This window comes from Trachymyrmex cornetzi, unplaced genomic scaffold (assembly GCF_001594075.2).
Source record: "Trachymyrmex cornetzi isolate Tcor2-1 unplaced genomic scaffold, Tcor1.1 scaffold64, whole genome shotgun sequence".
NCBI classification, from domain to species: Eukaryota; Metazoa; Arthropoda; class Insecta; order Hymenoptera; family Formicidae; genus Trachymyrmex; species Trachymyrmex cornetzi.
Window position 1 is genome coordinate 494,386 of NW_017299959.1, and position 11,964 is coordinate 506,349.

The 11,964-nt window shown below is 32.9% G+C and overlaps 1 protein-coding gene across 2 annotated transcripts in view; it reads left to right on the top strand.

Annotated features, from left to right (window-relative positions):
- The first annotated feature begins 905 nt into the window (after positions 1-905).
- Positions 906-11,964, top strand: part of LOC108766927 (amyloid beta A4 precursor protein-binding family B member 1-interacting protein) — a 137,121-nt gene continuing 126,062 nt past the window's right edge. Inside the window, exons 1-2 of one of the 2 annotated variants that reach the window (XM_018516503.1) lie at positions 8,976-9,198; positions 9,656-9,701. The gene's annotated coding sequence lies outside the window, so the exon portion shown is untranslated. Of the gene's footprint in view, positions 1,347-8,975; positions 9,199-9,655; positions 9,702-11,964 lie in introns of those variants that run through there. The other variant, XM_018516502.1, reaches the window with a different exon arrangement.

Below are 11,964 nucleotides of genomic sequence, written 5' to 3' on the forward strand. Positions count from 1 at the left end.
AAAAGTCACCTTACTTTTTGATCACACCTCGTATATGTATTTAAAAGAGTACGGCTGGTAATTCTATTCGCGAGGAGTGGGAAATAAAGATCTCGACATGTATCGTGTGTCGATGTATTACACCGTGTACAGATACGAAGCTACGAATGACGACAGTAATGTTTCCAACGATAGATTAAATTCGTTTCCACTTTGAAAAGATACACCAATTTGAAAAATGTATTGTTATTCCAACACAGCTTGTACTTTATTATAATACTAAAAAAACCAATGTATCCATTGCGGCAAACTTTGCTACTCGAAAAGAACAATTTTGTTAAAGTATTTAAAAAGTTAGCTAGATAAGAATCTAAAAATAATTTTGATTTTTTTGGGACAAAATAATTATGTAGAATCAAACTGATTACTAGAATATTAAGATGTTTTTGTCATCAACGCTCAAACATTTTACATGATCATTTTGATAGTTCAACATAATTATTTCCAAATTTGTATCTAATTATTATAAATTTTCACTAAAAAAAAAGATTATAGCAAAATTGTTTTCTTTTTGTACAGGTAAAATACCTGCAGATATTTAAAAAAGATAGAAAGATGGAGAAATTTCCTTTCGGTTACTGGATAATACTTAATAAACGGTAACATCTATTTCCTCAAATCAGAGACGAAAGATGATTGAGAAAGAGATTTGTTAACATTTTGATCGACTGGGTAATGTTCAAATGACAAAATTGGGCGGTTCGGCGGGAGGGTTCGTTGGCGCGGCGGTCGCGGCGGTCGCGGCGCTCGCAGCGGGGTTCCGTAAGTTCCGTTCGAACTTGGTGGATATGCGCGCGCGCGAATGGCGACATGCGCAGAAGGCCGCCGCGGCGGCAGCGGTTAGAGCGGTCGAGCGTCGAGCGGTGGCGGCGGGCCGGGCGGGCGCCGGCAGTCAGTGCATGACGGCCTGAGGTTTGTATCGATATCGTATCTCCGCGCACAGTCCGCTCGCTCGCGACAGGGAAAGGGAGAAAGAGAGATAGAGACGGTTCCCGGGGCCGCGCGGCGCGACTCCGTGACGTTACTACGACGCGAGCGGACTCGTTCGTCGCGCGCGTCGTTCCCGAATCCCGCGTACTCCAAAATTTCTCAGCTACGAAATTCGCGCCGCTCGCGCTCGCGGCTCGTGCTCGGCGCTCCGCGAAAGGGAGGCACGGACGCGCAGTGCGTGACGAAGGTGTGTGACGGTAATCGTCGAATTTACGCTGCCAGACGGATTCGGCGGAGCTACACACCGGCGCGCCGTGAAGAGACGTGAGAGAAGGCGGGAGGGTAGAGAGGACGAAAGTGCGCGACGAGTCATCCCGGTGAGTAACGTGGATTTCATTTCGGTGCAGCTCAACGCGAGAATTCACGAGGCGGCTAACCTTCTGACGCGTCCACGTCGGGATTTCGCGCGGCCTCGTGAACTTTTTCGAAGAGTGCACTTTGCTTGCGAAAGGAGCGAGTCGCGATCGATGAACGATTACGCTTAATGTGAATTAATAGGTCTGTTTGAATTGTTTGAACTTTCCAAAAATTTATATATATATAACTTGAAGTGGCTGCCAGATTTATATATATATATATATATATATTATTTCTCTATCATTTTATTTATGGAAGGTATAATATTTTATTATTTAGATTTAATATATTAAATGTAGAAATTATTATGTTATGTTCGATTGAGTTTTAAAAGGAAATAAATATATATTTGGACGTTGAAAAGAGAGGAGCGAAAAGATGCTGAGTGCAAAAAGTACAAGCAACGCAAACAGACTTATTATTACTTTCTTTATTTTGCGGTCGCTTCAATTTTGTGATAAAAGCAGAGAGAGGCGACTTTCTCAATTTATTTCGTTTAAAACGAAAACGCTTAAAGTATTTCGAAGATTAGGATGAAGTAAAGAAATATTTGTGTTATCTAACAAATATTGAAAATATGTCTATACGAGATCTATAATAGATCTATACGAAAGTAAATAAATAGATTAGTTGAATGTTTATTATACAGAATGTCCCATAAAGAACAACATTTAAGGATAGATTCCTGAAATCATTTTCAGATGAAAATTCTAATGTTAAAATTTTAAAGTTAACGAATTATATCGTCTCAAAATTGTACGTTTAAGTATGGTACAACACAAAGTGCTAAAAGCTATTATCGGCTCTTTTTAATATCGATATAAAAATTATGTTTGTGAAGGTAAAATTAATTATAATTATTGATATTTATTATGTAAAAAATATTTTTTCTTGATATTTTCATATTAGAATTCTTTTTTGTTTCAAAATGATTTCAGGAATCTCCCCTTAAGCGTATTACGATCTTTACAGGATTCTGTATAAAGCCATGACAAATTAAAAATAAAATTTTAATTAAAAAAAATTATGTTTAAGGATTATGTTTAAGGCGAAAAATATTTAGGATGTTATTCAATAAAAAAATTTGTCTAATAAAATGACTAATTAAATTACGCAATTGCAGAAAAGGAACGTAACGATATTTTACTGGTAACTGATTCTTTTCTGTTGAATTTGATTTATTGGTAATCTGTATTTAATGTGTGGGCAAAGAAATCACAAAAGAACACGAGAGAAAATGAATTCAGCATTTCAAGAACGTATACTATTTTGATTGTGAAATATATTTTATCTCGTAGAAAGATAAGGTAATATTTAATAAGAGACGCGTTATGGTCTGTAATTTTATTATTAAGTAAAGAGGAAATTTCATATGAACCTAATGAAATTGTAAGACTTTGCGTTGCACGTTTAGTCTGTTTATCATCGCGAAGAAATCGCGGAGTTTCTCATCTCGTCTCGAGTGACACTCGCGCGTGCCTCCGATTATAATGAGAGATGCTCACATCTTCGACCTCTTCGTAGAATTTTGTCACGCGTCGCGACTCTCATGATTTTCGGAGGATCACACCAATAACTTACTCCTTTTACGAAGAAAAGGAGAAAAATTCGAATTTCGATATATCCGAAATCTAAAACGGCAGTATGATTAGCAATTAATGGTACGTTATTTTCTATCGAGAGAAGACACGAGAGTTCTCGAATCGCGATATTTCGAAACAGCAATTATTTCCAGGGATCATTTTGCGCGATGACGTCTCTTCGTTAGTCAATTTCCATCGGACATCCTTGGAACACGAGGGTCAATGAGCGACACGCTTGCTCGACACGATGTTTAACGATCTGGAAAACGCTCGGAGGGGATCGACTTGCAAGGCGACAGCCTGTGGAGTGTATCTATGACTATGTCTTTATTTCATCATTAACTTCTTTATAATCGTAATAGAAACCGTCTCAACTCAATGTACAACCTAGAGCTGAATGACGATTCAATACAAACGAATTCTTTATTCTTTCTTTATTCGTTTTCTATTTTTTTTATTTATGTTTTGGAACAAAAGGTCGTTGAACTTTAAATAAGCAGTTAATAAAAAATTAAATCTTGGTTTTACGTGAATGAGCTGTATTTAATGTTGAAAATTGAAGCAAAGATTAACTCGAGCTAAACCGCGTGATTTTAGTATTTCAACAAATTTTTAATTTTACACAGAAAATTTGTGTTAAATTTAACATTTTTTACATATCTCAAACGGTCCACTCTAATTTTTGTATTGAATTAATTAACACAAGATGAACATGTTAGAAAATAACACAAATATTATGCATATATTTATTTTTTACATAAATATAGTGCATATATTTATTTTTTACATAATATTTGTGTTATTTTCTAACATGTTCATCTTGTGTTAATTAATTCAATACAAAAATTAGAGTGGACCGTTTGGGATATGTAAAAAATGTTAAATTTAACACAAATTTTCTAAAATTAAAAATTTGTTGAAATACTAAAATCACGCGGTTTAGCTCGAGTTAATCTTTGCTTCAATTGACGCAATCATATTTCTTTATTATAATTAACATTTATGATATGTTAACATATTTTATTCATTTATCTTAGAATTTTTGTTTTAAAAAACATTATTTTTATGTTATTCACTTACTCATAAATTGTGTGTTATTTTAACACTAAGAAATTTTGAAAGTCAATTTAACATAAAAAGTCATATATTAAATCAACATTCAGACGTACTAAAAATTCGACATAAAATTTTAACGAGGACTTGAGTGGACTGTTTCCAATAAAAATACAAAATACTTTATGCTACACTTTGTTGGAACATTTTAGATTGAAGCATCAAGGTCTAAGTAAAATCATATGTTGGTATTGTGAAATACTGTTTGTTTTTTCATCAATCTATGAACGCGATTTCCTCGCGTTGTCGCGTTTAGTCAATCGGGCATGAAGGTTAGTATAAATGAACAAGGCTAACTTTGACATTGCCACGACATGTGCGACCGACGTGCGCGATACGTGTATCAGTGTACAGAAGTCGATGTACGGGAAAGGTATGTCGAGCTGGTTTGAAGTAACAAGATAATCCGGGCGCCGCGGCGCCGAGAGTTACGAAATCGTTTGAGCGAGCAATCCGCGGAACATTCAAGCGACTGGAAAAAAAATGTCGATCACAGAATACAATTTTACGAATACGCAAGCATTTTCGTAACTACTTTATAAGACTCGCAAATAGAGCGCACACGTTTCTCTATTTGATCGCAAATATATAGAACAACATTAATGTACTCTTATTTTAATGTACATAAATATTGAAGTATTTAATCGTTCAATATTCATGTACATTAACAATGAAAAGATATTCCTGAATGTACATATTTGAGTAGTTTTCAGATATTTATGCATTTGACAATAAAATTGATTAATATATAATTACATATATCTAATCATATATTAATAAATTATTCTTTTGGAGTATCAACGTAAAATTATACGTCTCGATAAAATACTTTTAATATGAACGATTAGCTGAAAAATTTATTTGAACTTCAAACTCATATCGGAGTTTAACGTAAATCTCGTCGATCCGGAAGTCGTTCCCTTCATTGCTAAACGCTTCTTATCGGGAACCATTAGATATACGCTGTTTATCGAGTTTGAGCTTGGAAACGGTAACCGGTGGGAGAATCTTCGTTGCCGATTACGGTCGTACCGGAAGCGGAAAGTCGCTACCAAGGCACGACCATGCGTTGTCGATGACTTCGCGAAGAGATTGCGCGTTCGTGCGCGGCATGGAGCATTCGCGCTAATGATAATGATAATCATATTAATGACGATAACACTGGGCGGGTTCGTAACAATCATACAAAACGCGATTTCGACATGGACTTCAATACGGCTCTATTTCAATATTATTGCATGGTTACATTATTCGATAATGCATAGCGAAACGGAACGTTTAGCCCTTTATTTAACCTATCATAATGAAATATAATTATTATGTGATTAGTTTATCCGATAATGTTTTGACTAGACAAAATTAAAATTTTCTTTCGTAAAATTGATTGTTTAAATCCTTTTATTTTTATTAAAATTAAAGTGCCGATTTTGAAGTATACAATTAATTTTATCAATAAATGAGTGTCATTGGTAACAATACGTTTTATAATACGTTAACATGTAATATAATCGCAGTGTCGTTTCGAAGGTGTGATTGTTGAGAGTTAATTTCACGTGGCAAATCGTACGCGTGTGTTCTCTCACGCTACAAGAGAGAGAGAGAGAGAGAGAGAGAGAGAAGAGAGAGAGAGAGAGAGAGAGAACAGTAGCGTATTTATGTGCATCAAGTAGCGTATTTATGAGAATACTCTCGCGTGTTCAAGTATGGTCAAGCAATGAGTTTACGAAAGTTAACGATAAACTGACAAGTAACGTAGTTGAATGCCCCGATTCCTTGTTCTCGTTTTATCGTCTCGCCGATAGATATTTTCAAGAAACATTTCCTACTTGTTTGATAAGGAACGTTGTTAACTTGTTATTACTTGGTATCTCATTAATTTCTAATGGCTAAGACATCAAATAATTTTCATGTACAAGGAAAACTTGTACGTAAAAATACTTTTAATGTTTAACTTCTATATCTCTCGTTTAGAGATATGCAAATTAAAATTTATTAAAAATTAGGATCTTAGTTACGAGTTAATTTAATTTAATTTTTTTCAATATTTGCAATTTTGGTGTTTAATGTCTGATCAGTTTTTGAAAGAGGACTGTATATTATGTACTAGTAATTTTTTAATTGCATATCACTCGAGTGTCTGTTGAGTCGAGAAAAATTATATATCTCTCAAGTACATATTTCAAGGATGATATGAGAAAAAATTATGTTTAACAATTTAAATGTAAGAGCTTATACCCTTCAGGTGCACGTTCATTTATAACAAATATTTTATCGCGATTGTTTGGCTTTGACGTCATACCACGGGCTTTTTTATTTACACATGGCCGCCTTTTAATAATTTAAATGCTCAGTAGAATAAAACAATTATTTACGTAAAAAAATGAATTTCAAAGGATTATCATATATCGTTTAGTACACTGAGAAAAATGGTCTGGTTGGATTAAACAGTAATTCTGGTGGAAAATGGACGAATCAGAATTTTCTGGTTACGTCTATTAGAATTCTAGTAGAGATAATTGAGATAACTAGAATTCTGATTAATATAATTATTCTGGTAAAAATAAGAATTCTAGTAGATTTTACCAAAAATATGGTATCAACCAGAATTCCGGTTATCTCAACTAGAATTCTAATAAAATCCAGAAATTTCTGATTCGTTCATTTTCAACCAGAAATTTTTTTCAGTGTATGTTTTATATTTTAAATGATATTTTTGGGGGCAATAATTTTCTTATTCCACATTGATTAAAGTTGTAAATAATACTATTTAATCTTTTTTAGACATGATGTATATATATATATATATATATACAGTGAGAGCAAAAAATATTCGTACAAGAAAATTTTTTATAAGAAGTCTTATTTGTAAAAAATAAACATTAATTAGCAATTTTATACAATGAAATATATTCTATTCTAACATAAACAAACGAGCTTTGCATGTATTTCTGATTTTAGAAGTTAAATTTTTCAATTGTACGAATACTTTTTAAGCATTCAAACAAAAAAATTTTTTATTTTCTACCTTGAAACGAAAGTAACTTTTATTTTCTACATGAATATTAGGTTTAGTAATTTTATCTAAACGGAGTAATTAATTTAAGCTGTCGCGCGAAAAGAAAAGTATCTGTGACGATGTAGATGAAAATTAATTTCAAGGTTGTAACTTTAATTTTTTATCTGAAGATGGCTCAATTCAAGAGCCGAAACATGTAATGAAATTATTAAGGGATGTGCAGATTTATGTATCGAAATGATGCGTTTTTCACGATAGGTTACTTATGTAATTAATGTATTTCATATTTGATATATTATAATTCTTACGTCTTATATATCGTATAATTATTTTGACTCTTATACCCTATATTTCTGCATATTGTTGTTTAATAATTAATCCTTTACTATTTTAACATTTATAAGAAAAGTAAATTTATGTAATTAAAATTTGAACAATTATATTCAGATCACACATTCATCGAGTTAGGATTCGAGTCACTATACATGCACTAACAATGAACTTCCTAATCGAGCGAAAACCTGTTGTCTTTCACCTCGTGCAACGTGAGTTCGCAGAACGGGATATGCGCTGATAACTTGATCGTTAATATCAATTTGAAAGATGTTAAATATAAGCATTCGGATAAACGTTTATTTCCAACAAATACTTTATTACGACTTTGGCCTTGCCGTCGTACCGCGTCGTTGTTTACAATATCTCGGTCGCCCTTGCCGCCTTGTCGCATTCGTAATGCGACACTCGTGCTGGTAGGCAACGGCGCGGTGTGACGTTATCATTTCTCGAAGTATCGAGAGAGAAATGCGAGCATCTTTTACGACCAATTAGTAATTGTTATACCAAGCGATTAATTAATCTCTGCGTATAGCGATAATCGTTTGTCGAGGCGAGTTGACTTATTCATCCGCGAAATGAGAGTGATGGAGAATGAAATTGTAAATCAATGACTACGTTCAACAGAAAAAGCAGCTTTGCAATTGTTGTAAAATTCTTCAATACAATTGGTTTTCGCTTTTGGTTTCTTATAGATCTGAACGTATAAACCAATCATATTGAAGAATTTTATAACAGAGTTGCAAAGCTGCTTTCTCTGCTGAATAATGGCTACAGCCATTATTTCTCATTCTATTCGTCGCGATTCTTACGAACGATTGTTATTCCTTCGGTTAAGGAGGTTGTAAGGCAAATGGAATATGTTAAGAACTACTTGAAAAAATTACAGACTATTCTAAATTTCATTTAATAATAATACAAAAAAAATAGAAACATCTGACCATCTGGATTAAAAGTTATTTAAATAAGTAGTAATATTTTTTAAATTTGTACTCTAATATAAATATATGAAAATGTATTATAAAATAATGATAAAAATCTCAATTTTTTTATATAAATACTCTAGGAATTCAACAATATTTTTGTAAAGTTATTTTGAGATGCAGACATTAATTGTTCAGTAAATAAATAAAATTTGTTATAAACTAATGGTGAATCTCAATGAAACTCTGCATAAGTCATGTTTAGTACTTAACATTTATATAAAAACATTTAGATTTTTCTTATTATTTTAACAATTTTTGTTTATAACAGTAAAACTAATAATAAATAAAATAAATAACCTATAAAAATATGTTGCTCAATAAAACCAGAATGTTATGAACACAACTTTCACATGTATGTAGTTTTGTTTAAAGCGAAAATATTAATATATGTGTTTTATGCCCTTACAACCTCCTTAAATGAATTTTATTTTGTACCTCGACTTTTTCTTCGGCCAAAACATTTAGTTCGTCTATTATTTTCAGTTCGAGAACGTGGATTAACGTACATGGCTCATTGGATCGTGTGATTTTAGTAACGAACAGTCGCGATATATTTACCGATTATTAATAATACGCGTATCTCTCTCGCAATGCAGTAAAGTGCATATCGCGTGTGTCGGGAGTGTCGTTTAAAGTACTGCGCGATTCTCACATGTTCGAATAATTACGCTCGTATAATTATAACTACGTTTTCGCGAGTGAAAGAACTTGTGCGACAAAGGAAACTGAGAGGAGAGGAGGAGACCTGGGAGGCATCGGGCGACGGCAAAGCAATCACGAAGTGAGTATTTTGTACATTGTATCTATTTATATATTGTTTTATATATCGTTTTATATATTATTGCGTATCTGACACGTGATCGCGAAATTAAAGTTAAATTATGAATAGCACGGAGATTCGTTGCATTTGTCGTTCACCATTTGCGCCAATTCGCGAGCGGAACGGTTTTTCGACGAAATCAAAGAGCACGCATCACCATAAATCAAGGTGGTATATATAGAGCTGCATTATACAAACGGTGAACGAATTGCGAGCAGTGTGGAGAATTCTAGCGAATGATAAATTTCTGCGAATCCGCTACGAATCGAGAATCACGAGTCGTGCTTAGTCTGAAGCTAGCTTAGTGGTTTGTAATTATTTTGTGCGCGTAACAATTATTTTGCGAAACATTAATTATTATATATTGGAGCATCGCATATATTAAGAGCTATAATTTCGACGTATTTGTATTTTGTAGGTTCAACATAGTTAACATCGCAACTCTGCCGCTGCGCGTCGGATCGGTGAGTGACAAATTGCATAGTATTATTGAAATAATGGATCTGTAAGTTTTATCGTTTATATCTATATACAGAAGATGTGTCACAAAATGCATAAGAAATTCCTTTATTTAATAAAAATGTCAATAATTACTAAACTTCTGATATTTTTATTTGGTTTTATCATAGTCCTTTTTTTATTTATAATATATTTATTTATATTTAAATTGCTCTAAGTTTATTTTATAATTTTATATGTAAGTAATTGTTTTGAACTTTAATTGATTTCAAAACAAAGTATAATTGTTTAACCGCTCGCGGTCTCATACACAGATATAAAATTTCACTCTGAATGTGTCATTGTTACAGTTGTAACGCTTTTGAAATCAAACTGAATCAGATTTCAAGTAACAATACATATTTAATAATAAATATACGGGCTTTGGATTATTTTACATTTTTAATTAAATTAGCTATATTAAAGTTGCTCTAAATTTATCCGATGTTTTTTTTAATAAAATCGATCTTTAATGAAATTTTTAATTTTTTATAAGATATTTTATGAGACATCTCTTTATTTAAATATAATTTGAAAAATTGCAAAAAAACCCTTTTTGGCGTGGATTGTACGCGGTTATTGACCATGATCCCCATCGCAATTACGGTGCATTGTGCGCTTTTCAAGGATATTGAGTTACTGCCGATCGATGAAGTTCTTACAGCGTCATTTTCGCTTCGTTTTTCTCGTTTTTCTACACTCCGATATTCATAATTCATAAAAAAATTCCATCGCGTTCGCTGCATCCTCGTTTCTTCTGAAATATATAGGATGTCATATCAATGTTGAACATTCTTTTTTTAATTTTAGATTTTTTAATAAATTGGCACAAATGATTTTTAATTTTATAAACATATAGTTATTGCAATATGCGATATTAAATATTTTGTCAATTATATTGCGAATTAAAATTTTCTTAAATTGGAACTGAGAAATCCTTATTTATATAAGTCTATCGTCAAAACTCAATTTGTCAAAGTCCTGTAATTTTGAGTTACCTACTTGCGAATAAATATATTTCGATGGTTTTATTTCAATCGTAATTTTTTTTTCACTTCTCTTAGCTTGTTTCTCGTATACGAGACACCCTATATATAAGTTCATCGTCTATTAATAAAGTTTACTATTTCCGCAGCAATGCTCTTTAGCAACGAAATGCTTCGAGTGCGGAGACGAGAAAGAGTCTTTTTACTACGAATATTTACGCGTACTCGCATATGTACACACGTGAACGTATGTATGAAATTTGTTCTCTTATTTCTTATTTATTACATATGTAATATATATATATATATATATATATATACATATGTACGTATATATGAACTGACTTACTTTCTGCGCATAAAGCTCGATACATTTCGTGTACCCATACGTACATTTGTATGAAACTCTATTTGGCTTGCCTGTCTGTGTAAAAGTAACATATATGTATGTGCGAATGAGCGTGTGAATGCACGTGTAGGATGTACACACCCTTTTCCGCGGAGCTCGGTTCAGCACCTAGACAGAAAGAAAAAAAGTGCTCAATAAAAATAACTCTTAAAGCGGTTCCAACGGTCTCGTTTCGTCTCTTGTCAGCTTTTTGACTGAGAAGAGTCTGATTTATTACGCGGTTACGAAAGATGTCGCGAGTAGAATAAGTACAGAACGGTACATGAATGCTAATAGTATATGACCTTTGCGTCGCATATTTCTTAGATGAGTACTGTATTTTACAGCAATTTCCTATAGCAAATCTTTGGAAGGAAGTACCTGTGTAAAATCTTGATGGTTAGTCAAAAGAAAATTTGTTTTAATTATTTCTATTTCTTAAATAGCTTCGATTTCTTCGGCAGTTTTATTAATAATCTAACATATCGGTTAATTTTTCTTATCTTAATTCGATAATCTTTTATTTTTTTTTTAATTCGTGAGAGAGACTAAATGTTGAAGCTAATTGAAAGATTAAAGCTAATTGATTATAGATAAAGTCGTTTATTAATCAATTACGAGTCATGGTCGCGTTATGTAAACCTCGGAATATACAAAGTGCGCGATCAGCATATCGATGGGGATTCTGGCTCTTATCGTGCACTGCGTTTACAAATATTACTTTATCAGGATTGTAAAACACACCAACACGTACATACACGTAAAATACGCAAACATCGGATGAATCGCGCAACTGCTGCATACGATGATAAACGCGCCGGTTATCCTCTATCATCGATATAACGATTCCTTGTA